The sequence below is a fragment of the Thalassophryne amazonica genome, chromosome 1 (assembly GCF_902500255.1).
Source record: "Thalassophryne amazonica chromosome 1, fThaAma1.1, whole genome shotgun sequence".
Lineage (NCBI taxonomy): Eukaryota > Metazoa > Chordata > Actinopteri > Batrachoidiformes > Batrachoididae > Thalassophryne > Thalassophryne amazonica.
Window position 1 is genome coordinate 103,144,177 of NC_047103.1, and position 13,441 is coordinate 103,157,617.

Here is a 13,441-nt window from a genome sequence, read left to right on the forward strand (position 1 = left end):
TAGTCGTATCGTCTGACCTTTGGCCACATGTCTCGGACACTCGAGTGAAGAGAGGGGCAGAGCTGTATCCGATCACCCCTTGGTGGTGAGTTGGATCCGCTGGGAGGGGAGGAAGCTGGTCAGACCTGGCAGGCCCAAATGTATCATGAGGGTCTGCTGGGAACGACTGGAGGAACCCTCTGTCAGTGAGGTCTTCAACTCCCACCTCCGGGAGAGCTTCTCCCAGATCCTGGGGGAGGTTGGAGACATGGAGTCCGAGTGGTCCATGTTCTCCACCTCCATTGTTGATGCGGCTGCTCGTAGCTGTGGTCACAAGGTCTCTGGTGCCTGTCGCGGCGGCAATCGCCGAACCCGGTGGTGGACGCCGGAAGTAAGGGATGCCGTCAAGCTGAAGAAGGAGTCCTATTTATCTTTGTTGGTAGGTGGGACCCCGGAGGCAGCTGACAGGTACTGGCAGGCCAAGCGTGCCACAGCCCGTGCGGTCGCAGAGGCTAAAACTCGGGTCTGGGAGGAGTTCGGGGAGGCCATGGAGGAGGACTATCAGTCAGTCTCGAAGAGATTCTGGCAAACCATCCGGTGCCTCAGGGGGCGGGAGCAGCTCTCCACCAGCACTGTTTACGGTGCGGATGGGGAGCTGTTGACCCTGACTTGGGATGTTGTCGGGTGGTGGAACGAATACTTTGAGGATCTCCTCAATCCCATCTTCACGTCTTCCGAAGAGGAAGCAGAGACTGGGGACTCAGAGGTGGACTCATCCATTACCCAGGCCGAAGTCACCGAGGTGGTTAGAAAGCTCCTCGGTGGCAAGGCTCCTGGGGTGGATGAAATCCGTCCTGAGTACCTTAAGTCTCTGGATGTTGTGGGACTGTCTTGGCTGACACGCCTCTGCAACATCGCATGGCGATCGGGGACAGTGCCTCTGGATTGGTAGACCGGGGAGGTGGTCCCTCTGTTTAAGAAGGGGGACTGGAGGGTGTGTTCCAACTATAGGGGGATCACACTCCTCAGCCTCCCTGGTAAGGTCTATTCCAGAGTACTGGAGAGGACAATTCGACCGATGGTCGAACCTCGGATGTGGGAGGAGCAGTGTGGTTTTCGTCCTGGTCGCGGCACACTGGACCAACTCTGCACGCTCCATCGGGTGCTCAAGGGTTCATGGGAGTTCACCCAACCAGTCCACATGTGTTTTGTGGCTCTGGAGAATGTGTTTGACCATGTCCCTCGGGGCACCCTGTGGGGGGTGCTCCGGGAGTACGGGGTCCGGGGTCCTTTGCTAAGTGCTATCCAGTCCCTGTACGACCGCAGCAGGAGCTTGGTTCGCATTGCCGGTAGTAAGTCAAATCTGTTTCCAGTGCACATTGGCCTCTGCCAGGGCTGCCCTTTGTCACCGGTTCTGTTCATTATTTTTATGGACAGAATTTCTAGGTGCAGCCAGGGTGTAGAGGGGGTCTGGTTTGGGAACCACAGAATCTCGTCCCTGCTGTTTGTGGACGATGTGGTTCTGTTGGCTTCGTCAAATCAGGACCTTCAGCATGCACTGGGGCAGTTTACAGCCGAGTGTGAAGCGTCCGGGATGAGAATCAGCACCTCCAAATCCGAGGCCATGGTTCTCGACCGGAAAAAGGTGCTTTGCCCTCTTCAGGTCGGTGGAGTGTCCTTGCCTCAAGTGGAGGAGTTTAAGTACCTCGGGGTCTTGTTCACGAGTAAGGTAGTGATGGAGCGTGAGATCGATAGATGGATCGGTGCAGCATCTGCAGTGATGCGGTCACTGTATCGGACCATCGTGGTGAAGAGAGAGCTGAGTAGGGGGGTAAAGCTCTCGAATTACCGGTCGATCTACGTTCCGATCTTCACCTATGGTCATGAGATTTGGCTCATGACTGAAAGAACGAGATTGTGAGTACAAGCGGCCGAGATGAGGTTCATCCTCAGGGTGGCTGGGCACTCCCTTAGAGATAGGGTGAGGAGCTCGGTCACTCAGGAGGAGCTCGGAGTCGAGCCGCTGCTCCTCCACATTGAAAGGAGTCAGTTGAGGTGGCTCGGGCATCTTTTCCGGATGCCCCCTGGACGCCTCGCTGGAGAGGTGTTCCGGGCACGTCCCATTGGGAGGAGGCCCCGGGGAAGACCCAGGACACGCTGGAGGGACTACATCTCTCGGCTGGCTTGGGAACGCCTTGGGGTTCCCCCGGAGGAGCTGGGGGAGGTGTGTGGATCGGGAGGTCTGGGCGGCTTTGCTTGAGCTGCTTCCCCCGCGACCCGACTCCGGATAAAGAGGAAGAAAATGGATGGATGGATGGCAGCTTGCAGGAATGCATTTTTACAGTGTTCACAACCCAATCTCATGCCATTTCATGATGGCATCATGAAAGAAAATTAATCTATTGTTCGTGATACCATCACAAAAAGCACCACATTTTCATGATGGGAGCATGAACAAGTGTGAGACTGGCCTAGTTCAGGTCTGTACCTTGGAGAGATCAGCCTGTGACTGAAGGTGCCCTGTCGAAACACCTCCAGTGCATGAAGGGGTGAGAAAATGATTGTTAATTATAGAGTTCAGCTTCCATAGCATTCTCACCTCAACTCTCTGCAGAATTTTGTCCTGTTCAGATGCAATGAATCAGTTTATTCATTCTATAATACCTTCCCCCAACACGCCACACCAATGAAAAGGCACAGCAGTCTCATAAAACATGCTCAGAAGGGCCTTACTCATGTTAAAAGATCTGAACATTGTTAAAAATAAGGTCTGCTTTGTTCCTTTTTGTACAGTGCAATCATGTGGCAAGACCAGTCCAATGTGTTGTCCAGCTGTACTCCAAGGTTTCTATACTTAGAAACAATTTCCAAATTGTTCCCTGGAGAGTAGCAGGGTTTGGTTTAGGCCTCTTCCTCCTAAAGTCCATGACCATGTCTTTAGTCTTTGAAATGTTCAGCTGTTGATATTTGTGGTTACACCAGTCCACAAGCTCCCTGTCCAAGCTGCTGTGTTCCAACTCACACGCTCCCTGAATACAACTGACAACAGATGAATCACTGGAACAATTCTCCAGAAGTCAGTTGTCAGAATTATATTGAAAATTTGAAGTGTAACACGTAAACAAAAGGGGCCATCACATTTTCTTTTGGGACCCCTGTATAACTCGGGATCTCCTGAGTTTTGAAGTTACACATACTGTGGTCGAAAGGTTTGACGGTTCATGATAAATGGTAGAAAATAAGTTTAATGATTTGCTTAAAACAGATTTGTCTAAAGTGGACTTCATAGGCAAATGTCTGCAGTGTAGAAATATGGTAGGCAAAGGCTCTAAAAGATACCGACTTCCTAACCCTGGCAACACAGAACAATCCCACTTTCTGTTACTGCAGGGCACAAAGAGGCACATAGGTTTAACAAGTTCAGCAAGATAGGTCAGAGCATTAACATAGGCTTTTACAGCCACAGGAACCCAGAGAAGGGAAGCCTTACTGGATGTGATGTGATTAATTTTCCTGGTTTAAGACAAGACTCTACCAGCAGCAGTCTGATCCATCTACAGACATCTTATGCCCTTCAGTGGTAATCCAGAAAATAAAACATCACAGTAGTCAGTTTAGGAAGACAAAAGACATGAACTAAAGTTTTCGCATCTGCCATTGACAAGCTTAGTTTAATCAGTGCAATATGTTGCAAATTAATGACCTCCTTCATATGTACTGTATTTTCCAGAGTAAGCATTTTTTGTTGTGTGTGTGTGTGTGTGTGTGTGTGTGTGTGTGTGTGTGTGTGTGTGTGAGAGAGAGAGTGCGGGGGGGGGGGGGGGTTGTTGGGAAGTTCTGTGACTTATATCCTGAAAAATCATTTGTAATTCACAATAATATTTATAAATAACTATATAGGGCTTTGCCAGTGACAACGATACCCTGTGTGCTGCTTCACTGGTATGCAAAATAATAAACTGCTAATCACATGGGAGGTGATTAAACAAAAGTAAGCCACTTTGGCATCTCCCTTGTTTCACTGAGGGCCACCACAGCAGATCTGCCACAAGTTTTCACAACCAATGACTTTCCTGATGTAACTCCACAGTATGTGGTGACTGGGCAGGAGTGGCCTTTCACGCGGGAAACAAACACACTGAACCACTTGGCCACTGCCCCTTCTGGATTGTGGTGGTCAAAATATATGAAAATTCACTATGTAGAGTGGCAATGAATCATGCTCACTGTGCTCATGAAGTTCAGAGGTTACAGTTTGTTTTTGTACATAAAAATATTACTGGAATTCTTTGTCCATAAACGCAATGTTTTTTCCTCACTTATTTTATTGCTTCTGAGCACCTCGCATTTTTCAACTTTATGTGCCTCGTGATTTGAGGAGTTTTAAAATTTTAGATTAATTCATTGCAAGGCTTGTAATTAATCAGATGAAAAAAAACTGTATTTACTGTAATTTTTAAAATCTGCTTGTCAAAGGATTCTTTAGTTTTATTCCCATACGTTCCAGGGAAGGCTGCAGAGTAACTGTTCTAAAACACTGGCACTCATGCACCCTTAACTCTGCTCTCCTCACACTAGATTCAACAGGTGATTGGCTGAACTGATCCAGATGACCAGCTGTGAGACCAGCAAGGGGGGGGGGGGGACACAGTGCAGAGGTGTCTGAACCTGTATTATAGGAACATTTGTGGAATAGCAACATCCTGCACTTTATGTAACATTCAACTGAATTCCAAGCGACAGTACATTAGGATTTGCACATCCTTGTGAGGACATTTGGTGTTTGTAGTACAAAAATACACAGTGTTATCAGTCTTGGCATGAGCTGAGTAACAGGTGGTTCATGTTTTCTTTCTTTTTTTTCATCTTCAATGGCATTGTGAGTCATTGGCACCATGGATAACCCAGCTGCCCAGAAACCAAGCAAACAGCTGGGTAGTAAAAGAGGATTTACTGGGTAACAATACAAAGCATATGTTCCTGAACTGCATCCATCATGGGGAACACCAAAACATTGACAGAGTCCCATGTGTTCTTCCTGTCTCTGATGCACACACAAACATGACCAAGTCACTGTAGAGCAAATGATCTATAATGATAATCAGCTCTGTCTGCTTCTCAAAGCTGGAACACTGTCATTGTGAGATGAGAAAGACCTTGAACAAAATAAATGTTACATAACCCCTGAATTTTGATTTTAAAACAGACCGCAGTGATTGTCTTTGGACCCATCACTGGATCTGGACAAGGTCAAGGATATGCCTACCTGGCTAAGATAGATAGATGGTCACTTTTTGAAAGATGGATTGTGACATAGATGGCCTGTGAGTGGCAGGAAACAGTGATGACCAACCAGAAAAACCAGTCTTCTCTTATTTTTTTTTATTCTTAAATACAAAAGGGAGCCCAGTACTCAAAACCAGTTCCAAGAAGTAGCTCAACCTCCACCAGCAGCCGCACCCAAATGAGCCAGCTGGCATCACTTTTGTCCTCTGCTCCTGATTGGACTGAACCACTTCCTCCATTGCAGGCATTTCTCCCCTATCATAGATACAAACATTTTAAAAACTACCTTTAAACTTCACATACACACACCTAAAAAAAAAAAAAAAAAAACCCTCCCTTTAAACAAATGCTAAAACACTTTTCAACAGCTAAACCTCAAGCTACCAATTCCCCCCCCATCTAATGGCCTCTCCCAGAGCCTTTAAATGGCATCCAGGCTTGTAAGAAAAGTTTTACTGGGGGTGACCAGGCTCTCTCTTGAGGGACTACTTTCCTTCTCTGTGCCGTCAGCTTGGAGATTTGTGTTTAAGTTCCTTAAGAACACAGGGCTTTGTGATAGGATTTAGTTAACTTTTTTTATTTATTTATTTATTTATTTATTTTGTCACTCTGTCGTCGATGCTCCACATCTGTAGTTTCACAATAGTACAGTTGGTGGCGGTAATGCAACATTCTGGATGCCAACTACCAATAAATTGCAAGAAGAAGAAGAAAAGTTTTGCCTGAACACCTTGGAGAGGGCACCAGATAGGTGAGTCAAGAGGCCTTTTGAATCAACTTCATCCTACTCATTTACCCCATCTGACCCTGAAGTCTCTCAATATTCTCTTTCACAGGATCTGAAAGACAAAACCACATACATTACTAAATACTCCAATTCCCAATAAAGAATCATTTGTGCCAACTTTAAAATACAGAATATGAATCAAAGTGCAAATAAGCAGTTCCAATTGCTATACAATTATTTACAATTCATGTGATGAAGTGCTACATCATGTCTTCACAGTGCTCCTTCTCTCTGTGATATATACTGTAAAAAATGCTGTAAAATTGACATAAAAACAATGTAAAAATCACTACAGAAAAGTAATGTAAACCCAAAAAAACATATTTTTGTTTCAATCAGGACTTTTGTAAACTATTAAACAGAATGTTTTTGTTAGATGTACAACATGTGATTCCAATCAAATGTATTTGTTGAAACTACAACTATTTGTAACAAAAACTGAGAAATACTATAATACTCCTTACAAAACAATTGTAGTAAATTGACATGCAAACATTGTAAAACCTATAGTTTTAGTCCGTTTTTTTTTTTAAATACAAGAATTATATGTAAGTCACTTTACAAGTTTATGCTGTAGCCTAACTTTAACATGATTGATGAAACTATGCAAATTCGGGTAGGCCTATAGGCTAAAGGTAGGCTATTTGCAGCTTGTAGAGTAGGCTAGGGAGTAGGGCTATAAGAAATTAGCGCTAGTCTAAGTACTTCTGTTCAGTCATAATCCTTGCATGCTTTTTCTTTTAATTTTAATGCGATACGATAATCAGACTAGGCTCTTTTTTTTGTAGATTTAACAGTTTTTTAATGTGAATCAGCCATGGTTCATTCACTGCAAATCCATTTACATATTATGTCTGTAAAGTTATTTACTGTGCTGCTGTATCTTTTACAGGAATTCCCTGGTAACAGAGCTGCCAGCGTTTTCCTGTAAAAACAGTTTGTTTTTTTTATAGTGTATGGTATCAGTTACAGACTGGGTCACACGTATTTGGAGCTGGAAGAAGTGAGAAGATCTCCCAGTTTTGCTCTGCTCACGGCTCACCGGACATTACAACAACGCAGAGAAAAGCTGAAAAAGAGATTAGGAGGCAGGATGACCGTGACTCAGCCACGGAGGTGAGGATCATAAGTGATTTTGTAAAGACTTCACAGTCTGTAGTGGCCAAGTGGTTAATGCACTTGGTTTCAGTTCAGAAGGCTCCAGGTTCAAATCCCACCCCTACCACATTTCTCCATGTAATGTGGAGTTGCGTCAGGAAGGGCATCCGGCATAAAACCTGTGCCAATTCAACATGCAGATCCACCTTGGATTTGCTATGGCGACCCCAAGAGCAAAAAAGGGAGCAGCCAGAGGGACTTACTATAGTCTGCTTATGTAGCGGCTGCACTCTGCGTTGTGGGGTTATTCGCTCCCCTCGGGACACGAACTCATGAGCTCCGGCATGGGAGTCGGACTCTCTAACCAGAAGGCTAAAACCCAGGTCTCTGGCCTTGTGACCAGAGAATCCTTTAGAGCTGTTGGGAGTGAGGTTTACCAACTACATCTGCACAGCGACACCTGCTGGCCTCCGTTACACTCACCCCCCTAAACTCGCTCCCATCCGGGTACACGGCACCATTGTAGCGGCTGCACTCTGCGTTGTGTTGTTATGACTCCGCCCATTCGCTCCCCTCGGGACACGAACTCACGAGCTCTGGCATGGGAGTCGGACTCTCTAACCAGAAGGCTAAAACCCAGGACTCTGGCCTTGTGACCAGAGAATCCTTTAGAGCTGTTGGGAGTGAGGTTTACTAGCTACATCTGCACAGCGACACCTGCTGGCCTCCGTTACACTTAAAAGTGCTGTTTAATGTTACTTATCCCATTGGCAGTAAGAGCACTTTAACAAACAAACAAGGATATTTCATGTATGCAGAAACAGTGAGTTTGCTAGTTAGCTTTGATTGCTAACTAGCAACCTAGGTAACGCCGTGCTCAGTTTGAAAGTATTCACTTCTTAAAAAAAAAAAACCCGCACACCTAACGTCCGCATGTCAACAATGAACGTGTACATGGGACTAATTTAATGCATTACTGTGATTTTTTTCCAATAACAATTTTATTGAAATTTTTGAACATTATAACAATTAAGACATGTACATAAACACAACCAAAAGGACAAAAATCGACCACAACAAAAAGGAAAGAAATCAGACAATGAAATTAAAACCACAACAGAAAAGGAGAAAACAAGGAAAGAAAGAAAAATACCCCATTTCCATTTTTTAATTGTTCATTGCCTTTCAAACACTGCACAAATCCTCTCATGAGGAAGTACAGAAAAAAAATTTATTTGTACCACAAAGGAACAGTAGGAGGTTTGTCCTTAATCCACTTAAACAGTATACATTGTCTTGCTAAAAGTAACGGCTTATCTAGCAATTTAAATTTAACAGAGGGGAGTGATACAAACTTGGATGGCAGGCCCAGTAGAAGGCCGGGATCCTTGGTTATATTAGTTTTGAAAGTGCCACATAGCTCCTTTGCACTGTGACAGGCTGGAATGGGTGGACACAAATGCAGGGCTCAGACAGCTCTGGTTGCAGGCGGGTTTTAATGTGGGAAGCAGTGGTCGGTACACGGGAAGGTAGTCCAAAATACACAGCAGCAGTACAGTGATCATCAGGCTTAGTCATAGTCGTAACAGGCAGGCAGGAGGTCGAGAACACATAAAAGCAGGCAGGACTAGGAAACACGAACTCAAGAGCTGGAAAGAAGGCACTGGGCGCATCAATCTGGCGAGGAACAGACAAGCAGTGAGCATATATACTCCTGGGAGCTAATCGGTAAATCCAGGACAGGTGTGCATGGTGAGGATAAGAAACAGGGCGTGGCCAGAGACTGAGTGCAAGAAAGCAGCAGACACACCCCCACAAGAAAAGGAACACAAAGAAAAGCATACATGAACAAAGAGGAAAAAGGCAAAGCTAAGCAGAAACAAAGCAGAAAACCAACCCCTTCCCGTAAGACCCTGACAGTACCCCCCTGCCACGGCCAACCCCCAGCAGCCCAGGGGAAGAGGGATGAGCAGCATGGAAGTCGCGGACCAGACCAGGGTCCAAAACAAAAGGGGAGGGAATCCACGACCGCTCCTCGGGGCCGTACCCCTCCCAATCAATCAAATACTGGAAACTGTGACCATGACGGCGAGAAGCCAAAAGCTGGCGCACCGAAAAAACAGGGCCACCATCCACATACCGGGCGGGCGGCGGGAGGACGGCAGGAGGGCACAACGCACTGGACCGGACGGGTTTAACCTGACTGACATGAAACGTAGGGTGAACACGCATGGACCAGGGAGGCAGAGATGAACAGAAACTGGATTAATGACCTTGGACACAGGGAAGAGACCAACGAACCTGGGGCCCAACTTTTTCGGCATGCCCCAAAGGGCAAGGTGGCGTGTCGATAGCCAAACCCTCTGGCCCAGAGAGTAAGATGTGGCTGCTGACCGATGACGATCAGCTGAGGACTTGTACGCCATCAAGGAATGTAACAAAGCCGCACAAGCCCGGTCCCAGGTCCACTGGCAACGAAGAATCAAACTAAGAGCGGAGGGAACCGTGGAGTCGAGGTTAATAGAGGGAAACAGCGTGGGTTGGTAACCAAAAACGACATGAAATGGGGCGTAACCAGTGGAATTTGAAGAGACGCGAGAATTCGGAGCCCCTTTTCTAGTTCTTGGTTAAGCCATTCCGTTTGCCCATTGGTCTGTGGATGATAGCCCGAAGTAAGACTACTCGTCACCCACGAGGAGACGGCAGAACTCCCTCCAAAAATGAGATACAAACTGTGGACCCCGGTCAAACTATATCTTGCGGCAAACCGTGTAATTTAAAAACGTGGTTAAGCATAACTTCAGCCGTTTCCTTGGCGGATGGTAATTTTTTCAATGGTATGAAATGAACCATCTTAGAAAGATGATCTACCACAGTCAGCACAACAGTGTACCCCCCTGAAGGTGGAAAACCGGTCACAAAGTCTAACGTGATGTGGGTCCATGGGTGAGTTGGAACCGGCAACGGAAATAAGGCACCAGCTGGCAGACGGTTAGACGATTTGTGCATGGCACATACTTGGCAGGCAGAGACATAATCAGTGACATTCCTCACGAGCCCAGGCCACCAGAATCTTTCTTGTACTATGTACAGGGTCTTCTTAAGACCAGGATGACAATATATGCAGTTGTCATGGCACCACCTAATAGTCTCCCCTCTAAGGGAAACCAAAACGAAGAGCTTGTCTTGTGGACAACCCGCGGGAACCGGTGCATCACCTAATGCGGACCGTATTTTAGATTCAATATCCCAGGTGAGTGCCGCAACAAAACATGTTTTGGGATGAATGGTATCCGGATCCGCGGTCTCTTCTACTGAGTCCTCCTGACGGGAAAGTGCATCCAGCTTACCATTCTTTGTGCCTGGACAATAGGACAGGATAAAGGATTCAAAGGATTCAAAAGAATTTTATTGTCATATGCACATAGGAACATGTTCCTTGCACAATGAAATGTCTACTGCATTTAACCCATCCTAATTGCCAGTTAGGAGCAGAAGTCGCCTTTAGGCGCGTGGGGACCAGCTCCAGATGTACTTCCCTGCGTAGGTCAACAGCAGGGCTGAGCAAACCATGACCGGCTCTTTACAGACAACACACACAACACACATGAGCCGGCCCGGTACATGAACACATAAAAGCGCACACAAGGTAAAAACGTGGGATAGAAAAACCCTTCATAGCTGCTGCATTACACAGCAGCAATGCAGGGGGAAAAAAAAAACCCATCAGCACAAAAAACAATGATCACACACACAGACAGGAGACAAAAGAGGACAACTGAGATTTGAAAGTCCAGTTTATCAGAACACCCGGAGGCAGCCTTTAGGCACCGTCAATGGCCTTGTTCATCCATCTGGAAGGAGGAGGGGCTCAGCCCTGAACAGTTCACTGTCCACAGTCAACGTCAGAGCTGGAGAAGCTGAGGGAGGGAGAGACTGGGGAGCGAGGCTTAAGTGTTGTCCTTCCTTCAGGAGGTTTTTATCGCAGCGGCCTTGAAGTGCAGCTGTGTTTTTGGGAAGCCAAATGAATATCCAGATTAGCAGACGCCTGAAAGATTCCACAGTCTGAGAACAGAGTGGCTCTCAATACATCTGAATGTAGAAAGGATGCGGTCTTACTGACGGTCAAAGCGGTTTTCCAGTGCCGCTATCTTACTGGAGATGGTATCCAACGTGCGGTTAACACCGGCAGATTGAGCTGACACTGCCCTTCCAATCGAATCAATCATGTGGGGCAGCCTGGACGGGCCAATTATAGCTGCTTCAACCTTCTTGAGTTTCCGGTAAACCAGCGCTATGCCCGCTCCACACAGCAGAAAGCCGGTCACCACTGAGCCAAATATATACACATCTTCGACGTCCTCCACAGACAGCGTGTAAAGGCACATGACCTGCCATCTCCTCCACGAGTCCATCACGTAACCCATCACATGCGTCCCGGCAGGACAGGTCGGGTCCTCCGCCCCCGAATGTCTTGTAGAAAAAATAGTGTCAATTGCGTTCAGAGACCACTTTAACAGATCAATTTGTCATTTTCCAGAAGAGCAAAGCTACAGCCTCACAGACAACATGCCACAGAAGCAGGAAAGATAAGGAGGGAGGGAGAAGAGAAAAATACGTCCGTCTCGGCCGAGTGCAAGCTGGCAAGAAATTAAAATGACTAAAAAATATGGCCCAACGAGCTTGGCGCGAAATGGGTCGTCTAGCGGTTTTAAGATATTCCAGATTCTTGTGGTCAGTGTAGACAATGAAAGGTAGCTGTGCCCCCTCCAACCAGTGCCGCCACTCCTCCAAGGCCTCTTTTACCGCCAACAGTTCGTGGTCGCCATAATTGCGCTCTGCTGCGGACAGCTTCTTTGACAAGAAGGCACACGGATGAAGCCTATTATCAGAGGTGTCTTTCTGGGACAGGACTGCCCCTACTCCCTCATTAGAGGCATCGACCTCAACCACGAACTGTCGAGCGGGGTCAGGGAGGAGCAGCACGGGGGCCATGGTAAAACGATTCTTTAGGTGTTTGAATGCCTCATCACACTCCGGTGTCCACGCGAATGGCCTGTGTGACGAGGTGGCGTTATGCAAAGGAGCTGCGATCGTACTGAAGTTCCGAACAAATTTTGGATAAAAAGTTGCGAACCCCAAAAACCGTTGTAAATCCTTACGGGATGTGGGTACAGCCCAGTCACGTACTGCAGAGATCTTCTCTGGGTCCATCCTGATTTCCCTTTCGAAATTATGAATCCTAAAAAGGATACAGTGGGTTTATGGAACTCACATTTCTCAGCTTTCACATAGATTATTCTGGAGCAGCGTCTGCAAGACGGAGCGAACATGTTGGGTCATCAAGGTACACGAACACATACCTGTTCAGAAATCCTCGCAACACGTCAACAAGATTTTGGAACATGGCGGGTGCATTTGTCAGTCCGAACAGCATTACTAAGTATTCGTAGTGTCCGGATGGAGTATTAAAAGCCGTCTTCCACTCGTCCCCTTCTCTAATCCGGACTAGATGATGTGTTCCAGAGGTCGAGTTTGGTAAAGATGGCTGCACCTTCTAATAATTCAAAGGCAGAGGAGATTAGAGGCAATGGATAGCAGTTTTTCACAGTAATGTTATTCAGACCACGATAATCAATGGAAGGATGGAGAGTCTTATTTTTCTTTTCTACAAAAAAGAACCCTGCCCCCGTGGGTGAAGATGAGGTTCGAATCAGACCAGCCGCCAAGGACTCCTGGATGTACGTATTCATTGCGTGACATTCTGGTGCTGACAAAGAAGAGTTTTCCCCGTGGCGGAGTCGCACCGGGGAGAAGCTCTATAGTGCAGTCATATTCACGGTGTGGCGGCAATGATTTGGCCCTAGCTTTGCTAAACACTGCGGCAAGGTCATGATAGCACTCAGGTACCCCAATGAGATCCGGATTAGAACCCCACGGGGTGCCTTTGGTGCTTTGCAAACAATGGTCATTACAAGCCGGGCTCCATAAAATTATTTCCCCTTTAACCCAGTCAAAATTAGGCCCATGCCTTAGTAGCCAGGGGTGCCCCAGAATGATTGAGTGAGTCATATTTTCCATAATATGAAAACTGATTGATTCTGTGTGAGTTTGAAAGATTTGCAATTTAACAGATTGCGTGCGGTGAATTATTTGGCCCAGTACATGGCCGTCCACAGCACGTACCACCAGTGGATGAGATATCTTATGCGTCTTAAGGTGTTGGTCCCTGGCAAGAGAAAATAAAAATAGATTTGCATCAGAACCTGAATCGACAAAAGCCAAAACATC